Source organism: Hemicordylus capensis, chromosome 3 (assembly GCF_027244095.1).
Source record: "Hemicordylus capensis ecotype Gifberg chromosome 3, rHemCap1.1.pri, whole genome shotgun sequence".
In the NCBI taxonomy this organism is placed as follows: Eukaryota; Metazoa; Chordata; class Lepidosauria; order Squamata; family Cordylidae; genus Hemicordylus; species Hemicordylus capensis.
Window position 1 is genome coordinate 304785652 of NC_069659.1, and position 24722 is coordinate 304810373.

A 24722-nucleotide genomic window follows, 5' to 3' on the forward strand; every position below is an offset into this window, starting at 1 on the left:
GATGCACGTCACATCACAAATATCATACCCATCCCGAGGCAGCTTCATTGGTTACTGGTCAGCTTCCAGGTTAGGTTCAAAGTGCAGGTCTTGACATTTAAAGCTTTATACAGCTTGGGGCCGGGGTACCTGGTGGACCACACTTGCCCATATGAACCTGGCAGGGCCCTCTGCTCATCATCTCAGGCCCTGCTCATGGCCCCACCACTAACAGAGATCCAGTTGGTGGGGACTAGAGACAAGGCCTTTTCTGTTGTGGCCACTTGGCTTTGGAATGCCCTCCCTGAAGAGCTTCGCCATGCTCCCTCCCTCAGTACTTTTAAAAAACAACTAGACACACATCTTTTTAATGCCCCATCTTTGGTAGGTTCTTTAGCTTTTTAAAATAACTTTTAATTTGAAACTTTAAAAACGGTAATTATGATTGTGGTTTTAGCTTGGATTTTTAACGTGTTTAACTTAATTTGATTAATTTTATTAGTCTGATTTCACATTGGAACTATTTTATAAATGTTGTGAGCCATCCTAAGCATTAGTGTACTGGAGGAACAGGGTATACATAATTTAAATAAAGTTTTAAATAAAGAGAAAGATCTGCACTAACAAACCAATTTAATGGCAATTCATGCAAGGCATTTCCAAACGTCTATTATCGCATCCGCTACACCTTTAACATTTCTAGCAATTTTCACTTCTTTGGCACTAAAAACATTGTGCCTCTCCAAAAAAATGATAATGGGAAAGGGATTGTGGCACTGTCGCTCTGATTAGCTCTTACTGAAACTGCTGAGAAACTCAATTTGTTGTTTTGAGGAAAGCCTCATTAACTCCTACAGGCTGAAATATTTCTGTTTTACGGTTTCACAAACATGCCCCATACAGCTGAAAAATGATCAGATTAAGAGCACGGCATGTCCACAGCAAACAGAAAGCCAAATTCCAGATGGAAAAAGAACATCAGTTTCACTTTCCAGTGCTTTCAGTAGAACAGTCAAGGTATTAAGGAATCTCATTCCCAGCACTAATAAGGAAAGTTGAGACTCACAAAAATTAAGATGGCAGTTGTTATTTCACTGTTTAAAATGCAACCTCATGTGACACAAGATAAGCACATCATCAGCATTAGTTCAGCATACACTACTACTGAAACATTTGACAAACATCTAAAGATTATTACTAATTATAGAATGAGGCACATCCTTTGAACAAAAACAATGCACAGGGCACACTTGAATGAATATGACAAATAAGCACAAAAAATTCATGGTTAAAATTTTGTAACAACCACTTTCCCAAATAAGTTATTTTTCTGCTATGACTTTACTTTTGCTACTATTGTTAGGTATGTGTGCAAAGCAACAAGGCAAACTCATTGTAAGTAACTGTTTTGGTAAGCAACACTTTACTGGATCAAGGGTCATTGCAATCCCCAAAACTGTTACCAACTACACCCATGCTCACCTAATTCACACATTACAGTTCTCAACATGAATTAATATGCATTTTTTCTGAACAACAGCTTTCCTTCCTTGCTCACCATCTGTGCAGCGTGGACCTCAAAATGATGTCTCTTTCCTATCCAAGACTAGGAATATCTGATGGAATATCTAGATAAAACTTTCTTGTTAGCAGAAATCCTAACTTTTAGAAGTCCTTTTATCCCCAAAGGACTGTTCCTTTCCCTCTCTCTTATCCAGTCGTGCATCCACTCTGCACTCCAAAGCTTAACCAGATGATATTTCTGAGAAGCAGGCTGCCCACCTGGTTGGCGTTAATTCCTGTATGTCAGACCACATGGCCCACCAGGGATGATCATCACTGTTACTTCGATGAAGAATGCATGTGAACTATTTTTAAAAGTGAGATTTTCATATTAGGATTAGTGGTGTGGGTTTTCTGGAGAGAGAGAGAAAAAATCTTATCCCCTAAATTGATCATGATATGATTTAGTAAATAAACCAAAATGCAGATATGCCATATTGTTTATGCGCAATCTCAAAAGTTTCTACAATAGCCAACTGAACTGAAATATTAGATTAGGAAAACAAACTGAAACAACACTTATGATTGAAGATAGCTTTGCATACTAGATATTTTATTGGAGTACTAGAAAAATATTTTAAAACCCAACACTTCATTCTACCATATATTTTGAAGAGTTCATTTGTGTAAAATGAAGTCATACTTCCCAATGACCTGCCAATACCAAATTTTGCATATTTAAAATATATAAATACATTTATATACATTGCATATATAAATATATTTTTGTAGTTTTACAGAAGTGTTGAACATAGTGACTGTATTTAAATATGCAATAAAATGATAATGTTTGAAGTTAAAATCCTACAAATTTAAAACTGTTTTTACTCCCCTTTCCCTTTACTCTCCTTTCCTCCTTGCTTTATTGCTTATTGACAGCCTCCCACCCACTTCCCTGCCCTCGCCGCTTCCCTGCCTGCCAGGAGCTACCCATGGTGAACAACGGGGTGTTTTGAGTTCCCCATTGTTCCCTACAGCCAAAACTCAAAATGGACTCAAAACGTTTCAAGCATTTATTTATTTATCTAACATATTTTTATACTGCCCAAAACTTATGTCTCTGGGTGGTTTACAACAAGATAAAAACAACATTAAAACGTTAAAAACAAACAAAAAAAGAAATTTAAAACAACAATTTAGAATTTTTAAAACAAAAGATTAAAAACAAAAAAAAATGCATTTCATTTCAAGCTCGAAACAAAATGCAAAACTATTTTGTGTACAGCTCTACTGAACATGTGGGGGAAATAGTTCGTAGACATATGGAGGTCAGGTATGGGGCGAGAGTCAAAAATCCCCTCTTACAGGCTAAGTTCACAGATCCCAAGAAGGAGACTAGAGCTACCTAGCAGCAGTGGGAAGGGGATTAAAATACAACTTTTTGTGATTCTGAATTTGCATCCATTCATTTTGCTACTAATTTTATGCTACTAATTTTATTTTTAGATAGGTCAAAATTTCCAGAGACACATTTCAGAACCTTTTACATCTCTTCTCTTTCTCCAGCCTTAAAAAGGGCACAATGGCATGCTTCTAATTCTATAGAAGTAAGCTAGATAGGTAGAGCTGAACACAGGCAATTAGTATAAAGTTATCAGCAGTGTCGGGAGAGAGTTCAAACAAGAACCAACACACCATGCAGTAATTCAGCTTCACCAAAGCTATAAGAACACTGCGAATCTCTGCCAAAACAGTTTATTGGTTTATAATACTGACTTTTCAAAATGCAATACTGTGATTGCTTTCATACGTGGTGCCAAGACTGATTTTAGTCCAGAATTAGTACATTAACATTATTAATGAACTATAGAAAATACAAGGGAGCTCTTTTTATATTTGATTTTTAATTCAGGAGAATATGGCTTTCTCTACATTCTGTTTACACAACAGCAACAGAACATTCAAACAACGACACCAGAGTTTAATGGCAACGTTCTGTCTCCCAGATTCACAATACTCCCCTGTCCTTAGCGATGCAAAGACAAAGCATGGCCCAGCCAAATCCAAAGGTTGTTAAAGTATTATTTCCCATGATAACCAAGAGAAAGAGAATGGGGCTATTCGCACGATGGGAGAAAATTGGGCTAACAGAGGCTAGCCCCATTTTCTCCCATCGTGAAAACCACCAGGCTCGGCTCCAAGCCTGGTGGATCCTAAGTGGGTCACCCACTTAAGTAGCCCGGTGCTAAAACCGGGTTTGCAGAGCGAGTGCTCCGCAAACTCAGTTTTTCTAATCGTGAGTTTCCGATTGCAACTCATGAGGAGACCCTTGGAGGAAAGGGGGCATGCTGGAGCTTCCAGGGGCCAATTGGCCCCCGCTCCCCCAGCACCCACCAGCTCTGTAATGTTGTGTGGGCGGCTGGTTCGGCCGCCTGGAGCAGACTGCCTGCTTGTGCGCAGGGAAACTTCCTGCACTAACCCTCCCCAGGTGGCTCCCACTGATCATGGGAACCGCCTCATTATCTACACAGGAGTGAGATACAACAACAAGAATGTTTTGTTTTGTCACCATGTCCTTCTGTAGCAAAGACACAACTTTTGGAAAGGAGGAGAAGGAGGGGCTTGGGCACATCTTCCCAGTCCTACTCCAACCTTGCTAGCCCCTGGTCAGACAGGATGCTTCCTACTGCCAGCTGCCATAATGTATACTTTACACAACAATATGAATGTTATGGACATGCAGAGTAATGTGGCTCTCATGGAATCCAAGAGACATTTTAGATTTAAGCAAGGCAAAGAATCAAAATGAGATGTTAGGAGAAACACTTGAAAGCAGGTCTGTACAGCTTTGGCCCTCCAGCTGCTTTATACTACATAATTCCCAGACATCAACAGTCAAGTTTGATGGGAGCTGTAGTCCAATATCTGCAGGAGGACCCAAGATGTGCAGCCCTGCCCTGAAGAGACATTTCTACTCTAGCTATTAATACTCTTTGTTGCCTTCTCTAAGTAGAATGGAGGTGAGTCAGCCAAAGCTCATAGAAGAAACTCATGGACACCACCATCATCCCCAAACTGTGCTTTCAGGAAGGGTACAACTACATCCAACACAGGATATAAATCCCTACTCAGATTCCTACCAACAGCATCTTCTCCGGATTAAGTTATAGTTAGTTGACTCTCATCCAGATCAGAACTATTTCTAAGCACTCCCTAAGATTATATGAGAGAGATGGATGTATTTGAATCATATTTTAAAATAGTACAATACGATTCGTGCACATCTCCAGCTCCATCCCCTCCAGGTCACCTGTAGAATAAGACTGATCAGGTAAATTTTCTTTCATCCCCATAATACTGCTGTTGGCAAATATAGGGACATAACAGCTTTGCTGGATCAGATCCAATGTCTATCTACTCGAGAACCCTGTTTCACAAAATGGCCCACCTATTTATAGAATACAATTAAAATTTATAATTCCTATACATGATGATGTCTTTGGCCTAAGTTCATTTTTTACACATGGTTTTAACAAAATTTAAAATTCTGATTTAAATAAGAAAATCCATTTGAAATTTTAAACACATTGATTTTTTAATCAACTCTGGTACTTTCAAGTAGTGAGTCCACCTTCTCACACTGAGAAGTAGAAAGCTTTGTTTGATTTTTAAGAAGACTAGCTAGGGCATTAGCAGAGTTCAAAATTGTCATTATTTGTCAAGATAATGGTACAATGATCACTACAAATATTTATATTCTGCTCTTCAAAGTTGTTTACATAGAAATATAAATAATACATAAATAAGATGGTCCCCTATCCCCAAAGATAAGGTAGACACCAGCCACATAAGGGATGCTGTGCTGGAGTTGGATAGGGCCAGTTGCTCCTCTGCTAAATATAAGAGAATCGCCACTTTGAAAAGGTGTCTCTTTGGTCATTTAGCAAAGAATTATTAATGGTAGTAATTTTTCATCTCAGAAGCTCTGGGGCAGGTTGAGATCATCAACATGAGTCTACTTGACTTGTCCTGTGCTTCATCTTGAGATTGTTTAACACTACAGGCATTTAGGATTAATACACTGAGCCAGGTCTCATGATCAGAGAGACCCGGTTTGGCAGGGTGAGCGGGCTAAGCCCGCTCTCCCCGCACACGAGCAGGGAGGGAGACCTGGGCAGTCGGATTGGCCGCCCACACGATTGCCGGCTCCATGACGAAGCCGGCAGGGGCTGGGGAGCTTGGGGGCCACATGGCCCCCAGAAGCTCCAGTATGCCCTTCGCAAGTGCACAGGGCATACTGGGGAGACACCCGGAGCCAGAAGGCGGCTTTTCACCTCTTCTCTGGGGGTTTCCTCGTGAGTAGCCACGGTGCAGAGTTGCACCGCGGCTACTCACGATCAGAAACCCAGGCTAAGGGCAGGGCTAAAAAAGCAGGCTAGCCACTTGTAAGCCACCAGGCTCGCCTGCGAGCCTGGTGGTTTACACAATCAACCAAAATCAGACTAGGCTCTCCTAGCCCCACTATGTTTTATCCTTTTCTGCTTTGCAATTTTGTGTTTTGACTGATCCCAACAGAAGATTAGGATACTAAATCTTAGATTAGGATACTAAGTCTAACAGAAGATTAGGATACTACTAGAACTGTGGTGCTCTATTTTTTTTTCTCCTAATAGACCAGCATGGCTATATCCTGTTAAAATTGTATAGAGTATGACAAATATCAAGTCAAAACTTGTACAAGTTATATACAGGCACTTAGAACTACTGTGAGGGTGATGCGGGAGGGCAGGGGAAAGAAGATGATGCATATACTCCTAGAAAAAATATTCAAGGAACCAATGCTAGAAAGTCAAGACATCTGGAATTTCAGTCTAAGTCAGTTGTGAGTAATTTGCTCTGAGAACAGGTCCAAAAGGGGTCATAACCTTGTCTTGTAAAAACAAAGCAGTTTTCCTTAAAAAGTGCAATGGCGTTTAGGTATTATGCTTGGTTGAACCATTGGACATATGCCTGAAGGGACCATACAAATACTAATAGAGGAAAATATGTGATATTTGTTTCAGAAGGGATTACAGAATTCACCATAAGACAGAAATGAATCTGCATCAATCATAAGTTTTCTTCATACAGCAATTGTTCTTCCACAATTAAACACCGCCAGGCTGTAGATCTACACGTACAGTTCCATCTGGCAGCAAGCTAGACTATGCAAGAAGTACATTTCATGGAATGAAGTCATGTTTAGAAGCCTTCAGCTTGGCTAAACTGACTGTTGCCACTTCCTCAGCTACCAAACACACTAACACTATCATATCTTTTGGGGTGACTCAGCAGAGTTCAAGTACAAATCTAGGTAAGTCAACGGTGGCACATACAAGTATAGGGAAGGTGCAAAGACAGACTAAGAAATACCAGAGAATCCCCCCCTCCCACCTTAATAAAATCAATTACTTCCATTCACCACTCTTGAGTTCTGTGCTCTAAACAATTATTTAAATCATTCCTGCCACTTCAGGCACTCCTATTTAAGAAACTTTCTAACAGAAGGCATCTTATTGCACCTCTTGAACTTAGTGTCAGCCAGGATTCTTTTTTTAATCTCTGCATGCTCTTCTACCGATTAGTGTTTCATAGTCACATCTTTCTAAGAGATACAAGTTTGCAAAATAATTTTTAAAGCAACCATACCTCCCACCACTTCCTCAAGGAGAAAGCCTGGCACACAATTTGTGCACTTACACATCACAATAAAGGCTCCCTGCAATGGGTGTCTGGAAGGTGGGGAGAGTGGGCAATTGCTACCCCCCCCCCAGATTGAGCCAGTTCCCACTGAATCCAATGGGGCATACTTGCAGGGAGGGGCTATTGGATTGCTGGCTTTGCTCCCCTTGGAAAAAGTCCTGTGGACACTCATGCTCCCTGCATTCAGCAAGACATGAGGAGGAGAACAGAACCACTTGCTACTGCTTTGCTCCCCGATGCTTATGCACTCACTGGCTATCTCCTCTGGCAGTCTTGCAGAATTCTTCCAATGTGAGACAATTAGTTTGTCTTATTCTTTTCACCTTTTTAATATTGTGATGTTTTATTCATTTTATGGTTATCTGCTTAGAGTCATTCTAGAAAACATGATTAACACTCTCTGGCCCTGTTCAGACATAGTGTCAGACCTCGGATAGATGAAGCTATGGTTAATCTATGAAGCCAGGAATCATGCCACAGATGATTGACTAACTGTGGTTTGGCAACTAGGGATGTGCTGAAATGCAATTCGGCACCTGTGATCCAGATGGCACGTGTGGGGTGGCCATATGCATCCTGGCACCATGCAGGGGCAACTGGGAGATGCCCCGCAGGCATAGCTGGGGGGGAGTTACAACAATGGGAGGATTACAACAATGTCGGATATCTGAGGAAGAGTATGTATGGATCTGCTCTCCTCCACTTTAAAAGGGGATGTGTAAGCTCCAATTTTTAGAGGGATATCTCCACAATTAAGCTGTCAAATAGAGTTACGAGCACATCCCTATTGGCAACCTCCAGCTTCTGGGCAGAGAATCTCCTCTGTCTTCCTAATCTGCCCAGTGAAAAGAGTTAAGGGCATAATAGTTGGGGGACGACGACTCTGTGGTGCCCTCCTTCCCTTGATGCCCCAAGCACATGCTTATTTTGCTTAATGATTTATCCGGGGCTGATCCCTTGCATTTATATTGAGACTCCTCCTCCTTATTTAGATCTACACCATGCCAGCAAGCATCACAGCAAGCTCCATCCTACTCACATCATCAGACTGTGGGCAAGGCGTCAGCACAATAGTGAAACTGCAACCCTTGGATGCCATGCTAGAGGGGGGCTGCTCATTTTAATCCTGTCCTCCCACTGCTTGCACCACTGTCTTTGGCAGTGGAGAGGAAGGGCCTTGGGCTCCCCCTTCCATCCCCTGGGAAGAGAATATTGGGCCCCTCTCTTCCTACTTGTACGGGATACCCCTCTCTTCCCACTTGTCCTGCACAAGCACACCCTCTACTTTTTTCTCATATGTTAACAGAATGAGTTTGTTACCATCAATGGCCATTTGTGTCTCACACACACACACACACACACACACACACACACACACACATTCTCCAATAGATTTGCCATGAGACGCATGACCCCTCCCCAGAGACATCTTCCCCCCCCCCTCCCTAGACCTCCATCCCTATTCTGTGCATGAGTGTTTATATATGGATTGATAGGATGAGATTGCTAGGAAGAGATCAAGATTACTTAGGACTTGCCCCTTGAGTTTTTGGTAGTATTGCTCTATTTTTTTGTACAAGTTGGTAGGGGAAGGCCCAGCCCCTACCCTGTGTCAAGCATACTTGGTCTCAGCCAAACCTCATGAGAAAAAAACATCCATTTAAAGCAGGATTAAATTGCATTAGAGGTTCCTCTTAAACAAGAAAGATGGATCCTGTCCTGGAGTGGACCACTCTCATGAGAGTGCCTGGCCATAGAGTCATGCATCCGGGCTACAGGGCTTCTCCTGCCCAGCCTGGTTGACAGTTCCACCACAGCCCTGGAAAGGGTCTCTCAGCAACATCCATCCCAGTCCCAGCAACTGCTGGGAAATTCATCGAGAATACATACACTCCTTAAGAGAGTCTAGTCGCCCCAGAACACATCTCCATGCTTGGTTTTGGGTTTTTTGCATCCCAGAACGCTCCTTGGTGGCTGCTAACTGAGCAAAGAGGCACCTTTTTTTAAAGTGGCGATGCTCTTTATTCAGCAGGAGAAGAGCAACTGGCCCTATCCATCCACAGCACAGCATCCCTCCAGTGGCTGTTCCTGGTGTTTATCTTATGTTTCTTTTGTCGATTGTGTGCCTTTGGGGACAGGGAGCCATTTTATTTATTTATTGCTATGTAAACCGCTTTGGGAACTTTTTGTTGGAAAGCAGTGTATAAATATTGGTTGTATTAGTATGAAACCAAAGCAGAAGGAAGCATGAGCATTTATTTAAGTCATGGGAAGTTATACTATATGCTTCTCTAAAATCTACTTATGCTTCTGCATCTGTAAGGCTAAAACAATAGAACAGAAAACAGTCCAATTAGGAATCAGGGTTGATAAAACAATTAAAATAATAGATTTTTATTCAAATCATTTTTTTAAAATTTAAATCAATTTTAATTTTTTAAAATACATTTTAAAAAGACCTTGGGTCAAAGATATCATCATGAATACTAATCATAACTTCTAATTATATTCTATAAACATGTTAACAGCAGTATAGGGGGATGAGAGATAACAGATCAATCCTATTCTGCAGATGATATAGCTGCAACACACACACACACACAAACATACTCCCGCAAAGACAAAGAAAGTCAATAAATGAAGAGAGGATTTGGGAGGCATGGTGTAGATCTGAGTGAGGAGGAGGAGTCTCAATATAAATGCAAGGGATCAGCCCTGGATTAACCATTAAGCAAAATAAGCACATGCTTAGGGCATCAAGGGGAGGGGGGCACCACAGAGTTCCCTCCCTAGCTATTAGGCCCTTACCTCTTTCACTGCCACACTCAACTTTAGTCGATTTTTTGTAATTGTTTTTATCTGCCATGTTTGACTTTACTCTGCATTGTTAAAAAACCGTTTCCTTTGGCTTGGTGAGCAACAAAAGTTTTGAGAAACTACTAAACTATGTATCTGAAGTAAAAAGTCATTGATTTGTGAAAGATTACTGTAAAGAGCAGTACAAAGTATTGATAAAACTTCACATAAAAGATGATCGTATGATATGATGTCTGTCCCTGAAGATGAAATATTTTTCTCAATCATTCCTTCTGTTGTGGCTATTTATAAGAAAATAAAGGTAGAGATGTGCATAGAACTGTCTGGCCCGGTTCGGTCCGGTCCCCATCGAACCCCCCAGACCAGTCCCAGATCGGTCCATGAATTTTATTTTATTTTTTAAATCTAAGTAGATTTTAAGTACCTTTAGCTCCTTTGGGGGGCTTGCTGAAGCCACGGGGGTGGAGGTCCACACAGGTTCCCTCTCTCCAGCCGGCCTTCCTCATCACCACCGAGGCCGGGTAACTGAGCATTTTTGGCCCTTTCAAGCCTCCGTACGAGCATGTGGCTGCCACGCATGAGCCAATGCCCTCTGCGAGGCCACAGCCTCGCAGAGGGCATTGGTGCATGCATGGTGGCTGCCAAAATGGCGGCCGCGAGCCTGTACAGATGCCCAAAAGGGCTGAAAATGCTCAGACCCAGCCGTGGTGGGCCACGGCGGTGATGAGGAAGGCCAGCGGGGGGAGAGCAAACCTGTGCGGACCCCCCCATGGCTTCAGCAAGCCCCCCGAAGGGACTAAAAGGTACTTAAAATCTACTTACTTTTTTTTTAAATTGCAGACCAGCCGGACTGGACCCGGCGGTCCGGTTCCGGTCTGATGGAACTGGGGGGATGGTTTGGTTCGACCCCGAACCGGACCGCCGGACAACCCTAATTATAGGCAGTGGAACTGCTGTGTTTTACCTTTTACACTACAGAAAAATGAGCGTATAATACCACAGAAACATAAGTCAAATGAAATGGTGACAGATGTGTATAGAGACATAGCTAGTTTTATGGGGGAGGGGGGTTCAGCTTCTTTTTTCGTTAGCTATATTTGGGTTATTGTCTCATTTGTTTTAGTTTTATTTGTGTTAGTATTGCATTATTCATGTGTGTTTTGTAATATTTTATGATAGGAGTAGTGGTATTTCACCAGTGGCCTTCTCCTGCCTGGCTCTCCAACTTGTGGAGCCGCAAACGACAAAGTCTAGAACAGAGGCCTGGTCTACCTGCCATAGTCTGCTATGGACGTAGACCAGGCCTCCGCCATTTGGAGACCTGGTCTACCCACCATAGCTGCCTAAGGAGGTAGACCAGGCCTCTGCTCCTCTTGCTGGCTGCATGAGAAGACCCTGTTTCTCCCCCCCTCCGGTGCCCCTGCCCCCTCATCCACCCCCATTCCCTGGGCTTAATGCACCACTTTCCCTGGCTCAGGCCCCCGTCCCCCTCCCCAATCCCAGACCACCACCCCTTCACGACTAATGCTCCAGTTTCTCCAGCAGAGACATCCCCAGCCTGCCTCTAGTGGAGGGAGGGAGGCATCATTGTTGAGCTGTGCTTAGAGCATCAGTTGCCCTTAATCTGGCCCTGCAAGGGATAGAAGAAGGGAACAGAAAGTATTTATGCCTATAGGCAAGAATGGAAACCCTGCTAACAACAAAGGCCACTTGTAAGCCGTTAGCAAGGAATGTAGAGAAAGTTGAAGTGGCTCTTTAGTCTAATTATACATTCCTGCATAATTCTGAAGTGATGGTTTATATGTAGATATTCTAAGAGAGAGATTAAATTATCAGATGGTGGGTGTTTATTTACCTGAAAGGTCTAAAGTACCCCTGCTAATTCAGCAAAGACACCTTTTCAAGTGGCAATTCTCTTATATTTAGCAGGGGGAGAGCAACTGGCCCTTAGCCCCAGCACAGCATCCCTCCAGTGGCGGTTGCTGGTGTCTACCTTAAGTTTCTTTTCAGATTGTGAGCCCTTTGGGGACAGGAGACTATCTCATTTATGTATTATTTATTTTTCTATGTAAACCACTTTGAGAACTTTAGCTGAAGAGTGTTATATAAATATTCGTAGTAGTGAAATATCCATTTCTGCTTTACAAAAGTGCCACTTATACATAAAAAGACATTTTACATTTCCCACCTCTTTAACAGTCAAGATAAATGCCTGAATCAGCTATGCTCAGAATCAGTTCTTGTAAAGAACAGGGTTAAGTCTTCAAACTTTTTAAAAACTTTAAACCCTTTGCAGCTCAACTTCCAAGTCTCACAAAGCTATATGCAAGTTTCAACAGGTGTCTAAAATCAGATTTTACTCTTTAGAAATGGCAATGTCCTAGCTGCCCTGGTCTGCCCCACCCCCACCCCAAGTAAGGCTAGTGAATAATATATTTCCCATTTTAAAAAAGATACTATAACACTGAAGAGAGCTGCCAATTGTATGAAAGATTAAGGGATTGCACAGTATCCCCTGGGGAAGGGGCTTGCTGGTGTAATTTGGAAGAAGTATTATAGTTCAGCCAAGCACTCAAAATGAGGTTGATTAGTTTGCCAATAACAAAAGCCAAGAACACACCCCACTGAGAACAGGCATTCTTTACTTTCAACCTTCTACCATCATCTGTTGATCATGTGACAACAGCTTTCAACACCACAATAGCTAAAAGACTTTGGTGGTAAAGGGGGCTGGGGGACCAGAGATCTCTTTAAGCTATGTGGCAACACTGTTGGGGAATTTCAATTATAAGAACATGAATGGAGTCTGAATTCTGTAAGTCAGCTGCTGTTGAGGATTTACAGCTTAGTATCATGTTTCTCAGAAGAGTCATACCCTTAAATTGTTTCCAAGAAGCACCAACATTCTGGAAAATTATTTCAAATAAGCAAAACATTAAAGACAACAACTAAGAGCCACAGCAGCACCTTGCACCTTTAACAGATTTTTTTTAACCATAAAGTAAACATAACAGTAAACTGTTCATGAACCCATCAAGGAGGGTCACAAGTTAAAGCACAATAATATAGGTACCAAAACTGCTCCTTCACTTTTAGGACATAACATACAGACACACACACACCAAGATCACAAGACTCTTACTCACACTTACTTGAAATAATATCCTATGGAGCTCAGTACTCAATGCTAAGTAAACCAGCATGGGATCAGTCTTCAAATGTGTTAAGACTTTAGTCAAATGAAGAATCATTTAGATGAATTAATAGGAACCTGTTGCATTAAAAACTTCTTATTCAAGTAACTGATTGTGTGTGAGATATTATACAGAAACACAACTTTTAAAGAGGGAAAGATCAGTAACCATTAATAGAATGTATAAGACTTTTAAGTCATTGTTCCACATAGCACAAGTAGAGACCATTCAAAATAATAATGCATCTCCTGAAACAAAACTAAAACGTAATAGAAACAAGAAAAGCTTCACCTTGTAAGACACGTCTACACAATTTGTTCCTCAACATTTCAATAGTCTGCATTTCACAACTCAGAGGTTTAGCACGGGAACATCTGTTCTATACTTACCTGGCCTTCTTTTAAATAAGGAGCAGGAAAGTAACCCTAACTTCCTTTTACCATAAAAGAACAAGAGCATAAGTCTAGCTGGTAGCTACAAGTTTAATTTACAAGTTTATTGAGTCCAGCTGGATTGAAGGGAAAAGCAGCTAAACATTAGTCTGTAGTAGATTCAGAGCAGTGGAGAAGCCACAGGGTCTAGAAAACTAAGCAGAAATGCAAGTTCTGTTCCCCTGCCCCAAATTTTAAAGAATACTCCAAAAGGGGCATTTGTAGAATTTGGGGTGTGCACAGGATACTCTACATCTATATAAATAAAACAAGTGGCACTGCAATCCTCAATACACCAAACATGAAGTCATGCCAAGGTTTATTTCCAAGTGAACATGCTGAAGATTGTGCTGAATAGCCATTGAATTAGTTATAGAAACAGAGAAACACAAACAGTAAACACACACGCACCACCTTTCAGACCCATGGTCTTACAAGTCAGACGAGAACACAATAACAGAACATCTATAAAATTATAAGCAGAAATAAAAAAGCAGGAGAAAAACAGCCGCAGATGTGAAAGCAACTGAAACAGAGATTTCTTTTTCCTTCTACAAGTAAAAGAAAATCTGCAGAATCAGAAAGTTTTTACAAGTCTCTTAAAAGCAACTAAAGAATAGGCCTGACAATTGACCTAGAAAGGCAAAGGACTGAAGATTGGCCAGAGTCAAATGCATAAGTGGTTGGTTCAGACTTCCAAGTAGCTTCTCCCAATGAAGCTAATTTGAAAGGTTTCCAACACAATGGATCAGAGGGATCTTGAAACTATCAGGTTCTAACAATGGATTCTAGGATGGAGAGGAAACAAGTGATTTTATTTGCAAAAAGTAATGCAAATTGGTCACAGCAAGCTACTGAGGTGTCAGTCGCTTCAGGACCCACAAAGAACAGGTGTTAAACCATGTAGAAAAGCTCCACTGGCTGATGCTGTGCAGACATCATAATAGAGAATAAATCGGTATTTTGTGCCACACTGCTGCAGGCCCTAATATGATGGCTAGAGCCTGTGCTCAATTACATTCACCACAATCTTCTGCCATTTGCACTCCAGCCATCTGCCAGTTCATTTCATTGCCCAGAGCTCCTCAGTATGCCAAAGAGCTGCATGGACTTGGCAAGACAGTCAGGGCATCTGGGGACAGTTGTATTGATTGACCAGGTCATTTCTCTATTTCAGACAGAAACCAGGACATCTGCAGGACCTCCCAGAGACAATGAGAATCCAACTGGATACATCAGCCTCTGAAAGTGGACTATTTTAATAGGCCCCCACCTCTGCAGAGGTGAGCTGACCCAGCCTAAAGTCCAATCTTTACCAGATAGTTATCCATTTGTGACAATGCTGTCAGAGGTCAATCCATGGATCACCTCCATCTGCAGATGTACAGAATACTGAATCAAATGTAGACCCTAGGGATGTGCCATAATGCGAGTTGGCATCCAAATCACAGCACAACCTTTAAGACCGAGGGCTTCCACAACCCCTTCAACATGAAGGAGAGTAGCTCCATCCCTTCTGGCAGCACTCTTCCCCCAGCTGCCCCTGTGTAACACCGGCATGCACATGCATGGGTACAGCTGGGGGGAGAGCACCATTGGGACAGGAGTACCTTGAGTACGGCAATGGTGGCAAGTGGGGGCAGCTGTGGGGAGCTCCACAAGTGTGGCAATGGTGGTGAGTAGAGGAGGAGCAGGGATGGAAGCCTCAGTTTTAAAGGGATTGTGCTGCAATTTGGTTACTGAATTGCATTTCAAGCGCATTCCTAGTAGACCCCAGCTGCAAGAACAGATATGAAATAGGTTGTCATGTCATGAAATCCCAAGCTAGACCCAACAAGGTAGCCCCGCCATGAACCAATATTCATGGCTACCAGGTTCTTAACACCACATCCATTATTGTAAACCACCTAGAGTTACTCAGATAGGTTGGTATAAACACATATTAAATAAATAATAAATATGAATAATCCAGGATCTCCTCTGACAGCCTGAGCAGGAAGACAGTTACATCAAAAGGATATCAGCCCTATCTTGAAGACCCAGCATAAAGTACAGACTCTCGGAGCAAGGGGGGCTGCTGAATGGTGCATCTGGAAAGGAAGATGGAATCTCAGGCTATTGCAGCCGGTGGGGAGTAGGGATGTTCACGAACCGGTTCGACAGCCCTGCAACAGCGTTTTTGATGACAGTGGCATGGTAAGGGCACCCTCCCTGCTTCTTAAAAGGTAAACCCTCTGCCTCCCTGTAGTGCATGAACCCATTCGTGAGCATCCCTAGTGGAGAGGGATGAACATCTGGAGAGGGATGGAGAGGGAGAGGGATGAACATCTCCTAGTGGAGAGATCATCATCTGATGCTGCATATTGAAACCGTAAGGACGCCACTGGGAGAGATTGCACTTCCATGTCAGCTAGTCAGTTTCTGCAATACATGTCAGGTCAACATATCCATGCAAGATCAATTCTTGGTGCTAGTTACTATTCAGGAGATAAATAAATTAGTATATCTAGCCACACACCCATAAATATGGTGCAGTATAGTGGCTAGAGCACTGGACTTCATAGGTAGAGTTATTTCATAAAGTCTAATTTGTCCCATGCAGCCCTATTTCTTTTCTAATTATGTTGCTTGCAAAGCAGATAAAGAAAAGTCAATTTACCTTTCCCATCTACAATGTCTACCATTAAGTCATAGGAACATAGGAAGCTGCCATATACTAAGTAAGACCATTGGTCTATCTAGCTCAGTATTGTCTTCACAGATTGGCAGAGGCTTCTCCAAAGTTGCAGGGAGGAACTCTCAGCCCTATCTTGAAGAAGCCAGGGAGGGAACTTGGAACCTTCTGCTCTTCCCAGAGCGGCTCCATCCCCTGAGGGGAATATCTTATAGTACTCACACTTCTAGTCTCCCTTTCATATGCAACCAGGGCAGACCCTGCTGAGCTAAGGGGACAAGTCAGGCTTGCTACCACAAGACCAGCTCTCCTGCCAATAGGTTTGTCAAGTGTCTGCTGTCAATGTCACCTCCTAAATTTTTGAGTTGGCTCCTAGATCAAAGAAATTTGTTTTATTGAATATTCAAATAAAAACAACTTCTTTCTACATAAAGTCTTGAATCTGTTTCAATATAATATTTAAATCACTTCAAATGTGTTTAATGATCCCCACCACCACATATAAAATACTTTAGTTCAACCACCACCTAATGGCACCACAGGGAAATGACTTGATTAGCAAGCCAGAGGTTGCCAGTTCAAATCCCTGCTGCTATGTTTTCCAGACTATGGGATACACCTATATCAGGCAGCAGCGATATAGGAAGATGCTGAAAGGCATCATCTCATACTGCATGGGAGTTGGCAATGGTAAACCTCTCCTGTATTCTACTAAAGACAACCACATGGCTCTGTGGTCACCAAGAGTCAACACCAACTCAACGGCACAAGTAGTAGAAGGCACACTTTACTTACTTGGCTACTTAAAAATTGTTTCAGAAACTGCATGGAGATAAATTTGACACCTTTCTGTTTAGCTTCCACCCTGGATTTGGAAATGAGTTTTTCTATCTACTGTTTGATTTATATACCACCTTTCATTTAAAAAAAAATCTTATTCTAAGGCAGTTTACAAAAGTTAATTCAATATAATTCCATAAAAATCACATTAAAATCTTCTTAAAATAAATTAAAACCATACAAACACCAAAAAGCAAAAACAAAACAGAAAGGAGAGAATGGCAGCCCCTTAGGGGTAAAAGCTTGAACAAATAAAAGAATTTTCAGTTGTTATTTTAAAGTAGTTGGGACACATACACTACCAATCAAAAATGAGAGAAAGTTCCTGTTGGTTCTGCTGGACACCTCAGTGGCTTTTGATAACATTATAGGAGCATAGTAAGCTGCTTTATACCGAGTCAGACCAATGGGTCCATCTAGCTCAGTATTGTCCACATAGACTGGCAGCAGATGCTCCAAGGTCACAGGCAGGAATCTCTTTCTCAGCCTATCTTGGAGGGGCCAGGAAGGGAACTTGGAACGTTCTGCATGCCTTTGGCATGCAGGCATTCTTCCCAGAGCAGCCTCACACCCTGAAGGGAATATCTTACAGTGCTCATGCATGTAGTCTCCCATTCAAACACAAACCAAGGTAGACCCTGCTTAGCAAAGGGGACAATTTAGCAAAGATGAGAGGGCTTTCTCCGTGGTGGCCCCTGGGTTGTGGAATGCCCTCCCCTCTGAGGTGCACCAAGCTCCAGCATTGTGCACATTCAGGAGAACGGTGAAGATGCACATCTTTATCCTGGCCTTTGACTAGTAATGTTGTGGTTCTTCCCCTCTCAGGCTCTGTATTTTTGATTTTATGATGTTGTATTTTAATTATGTTTTATATTGGTTTTATTGTAACCTGCTCTGAGACCTTTAGGTATAGGGCAGGCTAGAAATGTGAATGAATGAATGAATGAATGAATGAATGAATGAATACTTTGTGCTTGCAGATCAGCTCCGCTCCATCATGATATCCTTCAGGAGTGTCTTGAGGGGATGAGGCTAGGATTCACTGGGGCCATTCACACGACCTACCAGGCAGGTATTTGAAGGCTTCACAAACCTAGTCTTCCCCCCAGATAATCATTGTTTGCTTGATGCAGCACATGCCGTGCTCCCACATGATCCTGGTGCTCCTGTACAGCATGGAGCATGGCAGATCATTCTGAGGCCAGGACTCGTTCCAGCCTCCAGGTATCCCACAGTGCACTGGGGGATCCCTGCCGGAGACTGGCACTCTAGGCGCCCCTCTCCAGATCAGCTTGAGCTGCAAGCTCACAGTTTGGCATTAAGGCACCACCAGGATCTGCATGGATCCCAGCAGTTCTCATGGACAGCCAAGCCCAGGCTTGGCTGCTCATGAGAACAGCCTCACTGTGTTCTAGTAGTTCAGATGCTTTCTGAAGGAAAGATTCCAGAAGGTAGTCCTGAAGAACTCTTGTTTGATGCCTTGGCCCACTGGCTCACAATTTTTTTAATCTTGTCACTCATGCCATTTCATACAGATGATAAACTGTCATCTGGGGTCTGGCATGGGACGTCAAACATATGAAGTGAAGAAGGAGCAGGTGTGAAACTAAATCCAAGCAACATAGAGGCTCTTCTGGTTAGGAGGACTGTTGCTACAGGGCTGGTGCATCAACCTGCTACTGATGCAGTTGCATTTGCCTTGAAGCAAGCTTGGGAGTTGTTTAGGTGGATGCTCAAGTATCTGCTGTGGCTCAGGAAGCTTTTGTCAAACTCCAATTGGTGCACCAGTTGCATCCTTTTCTGCATTGCACAGCCAGGGTGATCCTATCTCTTGTTACACCTTGATCAGACTACCGTAATCTATGCGAGAGACCTTGGAGACCCTTCAAAAATGCTGGCTGATCCAGAGTGCCACTGACAGAGTCTTGGCTGGACCACAACTAACAGATCATAATATACCAATCCTTAGCAAGCTGCATGGGTTGCCAGTTTGTTTCCAGGTACAATTGAAGATGCCAACAATTACCTTTAAAGCCCTTTATGATGGTGGGCCAGGACTGTTTTTGTGGATTGCTTGGAGGTTCCCCTTTCCTGTGGAAATCTCTTCCCTGGGAAATTGAGCTGCCCCTCCCTCTTTTTAAACAACAAAATATTCTTGTTTAGACAAACTTTTACCATTAAAAGGATAATTTATATGGTTTTTACACTGTTTTTCCTCTCTCAGATGGTTTTTCTCCAGTGTTTCTATTATTGATGGCTTTATTGTAATGTGATTCTAACAAGGAAACTGCCCTGATAATATTGTGGAGGGTAGCAATTCCTAAAATAAATTAGAAGAATGATATACGCACATAAAGGACTGGTATAAGGATAAGAAAATAAGAAGCATTTTAGAAATTTGCAAGTGCTATTCAAATGCTAAATTTTATTTATGGGTATTTTTAAAAAATTTAATAGGCAGGTATACTGACCTGCAAATAGGAATTTGAGAGAAAGAGTAGACAATTTAACCCAAGGTTAAGTCAGTTGGACTGAAGCCAAATTTCTTTAGGGCCAATTCAAATATTATTCAAAACAGATGGAGTCAGCAAGCCAAAAAAAAAAAAAAAGCTTACCTCAGCAGCATTCCATGCAGAAGTTACAATAATTCTATTGAGCTTATCATATGGAATACCTCCATATCAGAAACACACTTCCTGGCAGTTTCAGGTGTTGATTCACATTCCAGATGATTCAACTCAAATGGCTTAGGAAACCCAATACTAACATCCATCAGCCCATCTCTGCCACAACCATTGCAGTTGCCAAAAACTTTGTGGTTAACTTCTATGTGATGAGAATAACATTTGAGCTAGTTCTAGTCTAACGGTCAAGCAGGCCCACCTCAAGACCCTGACATAGGTTTGGAAATAGAAAGCATCCTGATGCTATCTCTGGTCAAGTTACAATGACCGACACAGTACTCTCATGTGCACCTGTGTGTTATTTGATATTCCATAGATTCTTACCCTTAATTCTCTAAATGTTCCAGGACCCATGCTGTTCAAACAACTTCATACCAATTTATGGAGTGCAGGCCAGCGTGGGATGTGTATGTGTGAGAGAGAGTGAGAGAAAGAGCTGGTCTTGTGGTAGCAAGCATGAACTGTCAACTTTGCTAAGCAGGGTCTGCCCTAATTTGCATTCATATGGGAGACTACATGTGAGCATTGTAAGATATTCCCTTCAGAGGATGGGGTTGCTCTGGGAAGAGCATCTGCATACTTTCATGCATGGTTCCAAGTTCCTTCTCTGGCATTTCCAAGTTAGGGCTGAGAGAGATTCCTGCCTGCAACCTTGGAGAAGCCGCTGCCAGTCTATGTAGAAAATACTGTGCAAGACAGCCCAATGGTCTGACTCGGCAACTTCCTATGTTCCTGTTTTGGGGATGGGGAAGAACTTCTCATATGGGTATTTTATGTTACTCTTTTTTTAATTCTTGGAACTTATACTGCAGGCCTTGATATATTTTCTTTGGATCTAGAAGCCAGCCCCAAAATTTAGGGGCCAGACAATGGACACTTGACAAAATTACTGGACTTAATGACGGACAATGTGGAGAGGGAGGATAAATGGGTTTCTCTTTACCAACTTTAGAAGCAATACAGAAACAGGACAAACAGAGATTGTATTAAATAGCTCTACATCTGAATATCCTAGTCTAGATGCCACACTTAAATTTCTAGGCACCACGGCTACCTGGCACTTGTATCAAGCCTTGTTGTACTTTGTCATATGGAGGTGTCCACTGCAGTTTTTCTTGTGGTTTTACTTAAAACTCATGGGTTTTTGGAGGTGGGGAGGACAGAAGTATTGTGCATGGGACTCGTTGTAGACACAACCTTCTCTTTCTCACACACACACACACACACACACACACACACCCCACTCCCTCAATCTACTTGGTCAGCTCAGCTTCATCACTGCTAGGTAAATACTTGCACCTTTATACCAGTGCAAACCCACTTGGTTGCATTCTAGCCAGCTTAGACACTTCTGCACAGGGGATACAGTCAGCAATTAGTGATAAAATAATATTTGGAAGGAATTCATAACCGCACACAATCTTCTCAAGAACTCCAGGTCTCCAGTTCAAATCTAGGACAAGTTCTCCAGTCTAGATAAATAGCACAGTCATCTATTGCTAGCATTCTCTAGCCCTGTGTTCTTCATTTCAAAGCCCAGGAATCAGTAGTGGTTCGCATTGACCGGTGCCCTGCCCTGAGTAATGGTTTATTAGGTCTGTGCAAAGCTTCAAGTACTCCACACAGCTCCCCTGCCACTGTAAGAGGCAAACATAGCCACCGAGGACTGCAGCACTTTCCCGAGTGCTGGTGGGGCTGCTTTAAGGGAAACAGACCCCCTTGAACCCAGTAACGTCGTGGAAGGTGAGCATGGGGCACTAGGTTAGGACTACACTTCCCAGCAGTCTATATGCACCCAAGATGACACTGGGGCTTGACAGGCTCTGTTTCTCCTAAAGCACCCACCTAGGCGCTGGGGAAAGCACAGAACTCACAGTAATCAGGACAGTGGGAAATGACTGTCACGCTGAATGTTTCTTGCCAAAGTGGTCCCTGCTTGAAAAAATAGTGAAGGTCACTGATCTAACCTATGTCATTAGAAACATGTAGCCTGCAACCCTATGCAAGTTTGCTTAGAAGCAAATCCCACAGTGTTCCAACAGGGCTTTGTCCTTTGTAAGCTGCACAGTAGTGCAACCTAAGGTTCTGATATTTCACAAGAGCTTAAGGGAGAAGGGCTATTAGAACTGATAGTAGGGGTTAAGACATCCCAACTGCGTAAAGCTTTCCCATGCTTGTATTGTTTAATAAAGTATGTCCCAGTGCTCTTGATTTCCCAAATGCAACCAGAGTTCAGTGCAGTGCAGTGCCAGTTCTGAACAAATAAAGCCCCCATTTGAACTGGTTATAATGTTGAGGACTGCTACAAATGCAGCATCATTCCTTGGTTTCCTGCCCAGTCAATGTTCCAGAGACTGTTCAGCTGACAGACAAGCCCCATTTCAGAATGTGTCCTCTGAATTAGGCTTATTATTTCACAGTGCTAGGGAACCCAGTCATCCTATCACTTTCTCTTGTTGATTACTAAGATGATAATGGAGATTTCTTAAAACAGCAATTATCTTCTGTATGGGAGTTCTCCGAACCTGGAGGAGGAAGAAAAATGAAATCTAAGCAGACTGGCAGTACAACTTAGCACTGCTAGGAGGCAATTTGCTCAGCCAACTAAAAGCCTATGCACAGTTTCTGAATGGAAAATGACTAGTTGCACTGTACATGCTGGCTATTTTGTGCAAATATGCTAATGCCTAATAATCCTGTCTTATATCTGGTTTGAAGTGTTGCATCAGAGAAGGAGGTTTAGAAAAAACAGTCACTTGATTATGGAAACATTTGACAACAATGTTAAAGCATTTGGTGGGGAATCAGTAAACTGTGGAGTTTGAAATGTAGGAGTGTGTTGTTCCCATGGGACAAGTTCACCTGCTGCAAAGGGACAGGTTTGAAAACCTTTTGGGTATTCTAAATATACTGGATTCTAGACATAGCAGGGCTCAGGAAATCCATTAGTCTGCTTGTCTGTGACGAGTGAACAATGATGCCTGACGAGTTAAAAAAACCAATTCTGATGAGTAATGTAGTATCATAGCTCAACAATTTTTTTTTGTCTGGCTGATGAACAGAGACAACATTTCTTGACCCCATGGACACAGGTCCATTCACTTCATTCAGGTTCATGTAAACACTTTGATTTGTATTGTATTGCTCTTGTCCCTAAAGTGTGTGTTTGGTGTATATGGAATTGTTTGTGGTATAGTATCCTTTTTGTTTTGTGTTTGCTGTGTAACTTGATGTGTGCAAATACATTATACAAATCTTAATTCAGTTCAGGACAAGAAGAAGCTACTGTCCGCCCTTTTGCTTTAAATAACAACCCAAACAATACAAGCGAATGAAACTATAATGGTGCTTAACTTAAGTCTTGAAGTTAAAGCTTAACAGAAGCTGAATGAAGTGAATGGACCTGTGTCCATGGGGTCAAGAAATGTTGTCTCTGATCTGGTGTGCAGCAAGCTGCTTGGGGGCCCAGGGACAAAGTTCCACTCCCCCTTCATCTGTGAGGGGCCCCCTTTGATTTGGGGGGGGTGTTACTCACCCCGCCAATGCCTTCTGTGCCCTCTGCTGCCCTGCCGCTCATACTGCCCATAATTTTCACAGGCTCCTCCCCCCACTCCTGGCTGGCCTGTGGCTTCTTTGGGGCCTGTGCACCCCAATTATGGATAGTGTCATGTGTTGTGACAACATGACATGCAATGCTATCCATAATCAGAGTGTCCACACACACAGGCCCGAGAGAAGCCACAGGCTGGTGAGCAGTGGGGCTGTGGTGGCACAGCAGCGGGCAGAGGGCAGTGGCAGTACGGAGGGCAGCGCCAGGCAACAGGGTAGAGGTGGGCACTGGTGGGGGCCCTTGTGGACCTCCTATAAACTACAAATAGTTATAGTCAACTATAAATAAATTTAATTCATTTAAAGTAAAGTGTGCCGTTGAGATTGTGTCAACTCCTGCTGGCCACAGAGCCCTGTGGTTGTCTAGTAGAATACAGGAGGGGTTTAACATTGCCATCTCCCATACAGTATGAGATGATGCCTTTCAGCATCTTCCTATATCACTGATACAGGCCATTCCCATAATCTGGGAAACATAGCAGCGAGGATTCGAACCGGCTTGGTAGTCATTTCCCCATTGCACCATTAGGTCTCTGCTAGTTATCAATTTACTAGGCAGTAATTAACTATGCTGGTAATGCCAACATGGACAGAGCTAATCACTGGTAGTTTTTACCCATGTGGTAGCAAGACCACACATTTAGTTAATAGATCGGTTTGTAAAGATCTGAGGAAGTGTATAGCTGAAGACATACAGCCCAAACCTATTTACCATCACTGTAATGAACAACTTTTATGCATAGCTAATAGTTTGTGGAGTTACTCAGTTTCCATGCCAAAGCCTCAACTATGCCTAAGGACAGAACACTATGAATAAGGACAGAAATAATAAATTAATCCTGGGGTGTGTGCTATTGTTTAAGGGCAACAGTGTCTTTGAACATTCTCTTGGCTGCTCTTTTAATGTCTTTGTCCATTTCCAGAAGAGTTTTCCCATGGTGGGTCCCACCACCCTTGGTTCCTCATGATTGCTGTGCAATAATAAGCCTAAAGGGTGGTTATGATTCTGCACATGCAAGATTCATTGAACACTGAGATATGAGGGGGACAGACAGACAAAGAAATGCTAGTGACACATCCAGAGTGTTGGGATGGCATAATCCTATGACACAATGCAAGGAGAGCATATGACAAGAAGCAGCTAAAGCCAGAACTGTGCAAAACATAGTTGAGAAATCTTGCTGTGCAGCTCTACCCAAAGGGCACCTTCATAAGTGAAACTGTTCCTTTCACATGCACAATGCAGTCC

General features: G+C 42.5%; 1 protein-coding gene across 8 annotated transcripts in view; it reads right to left on the reverse strand.

The window, feature by feature from the left end:
* SPSB4 (splA/ryanodine receptor domain and SOCS box containing 4) overlaps positions 1–24722 on the reverse strand; it is a 285152-nt gene that overhangs the window by 83944 nt on the left and 176486 nt on the right. The window contains exon 1 of one of the 8 annotated variants that reach the window (XM_053304455.1): positions 13527–13618. The exons of 6 other annotated variants lie outside the window; for them this stretch is intronic. The gene's annotated coding sequence lies outside the window, so the exon portion shown is untranslated. Of the gene's footprint in view, positions 1–1761; positions 1824–13526; positions 13619–24722 lie in introns of those variants that run through there. One more of the 8 variants, XM_053304457.1, reaches the window with a different exon arrangement.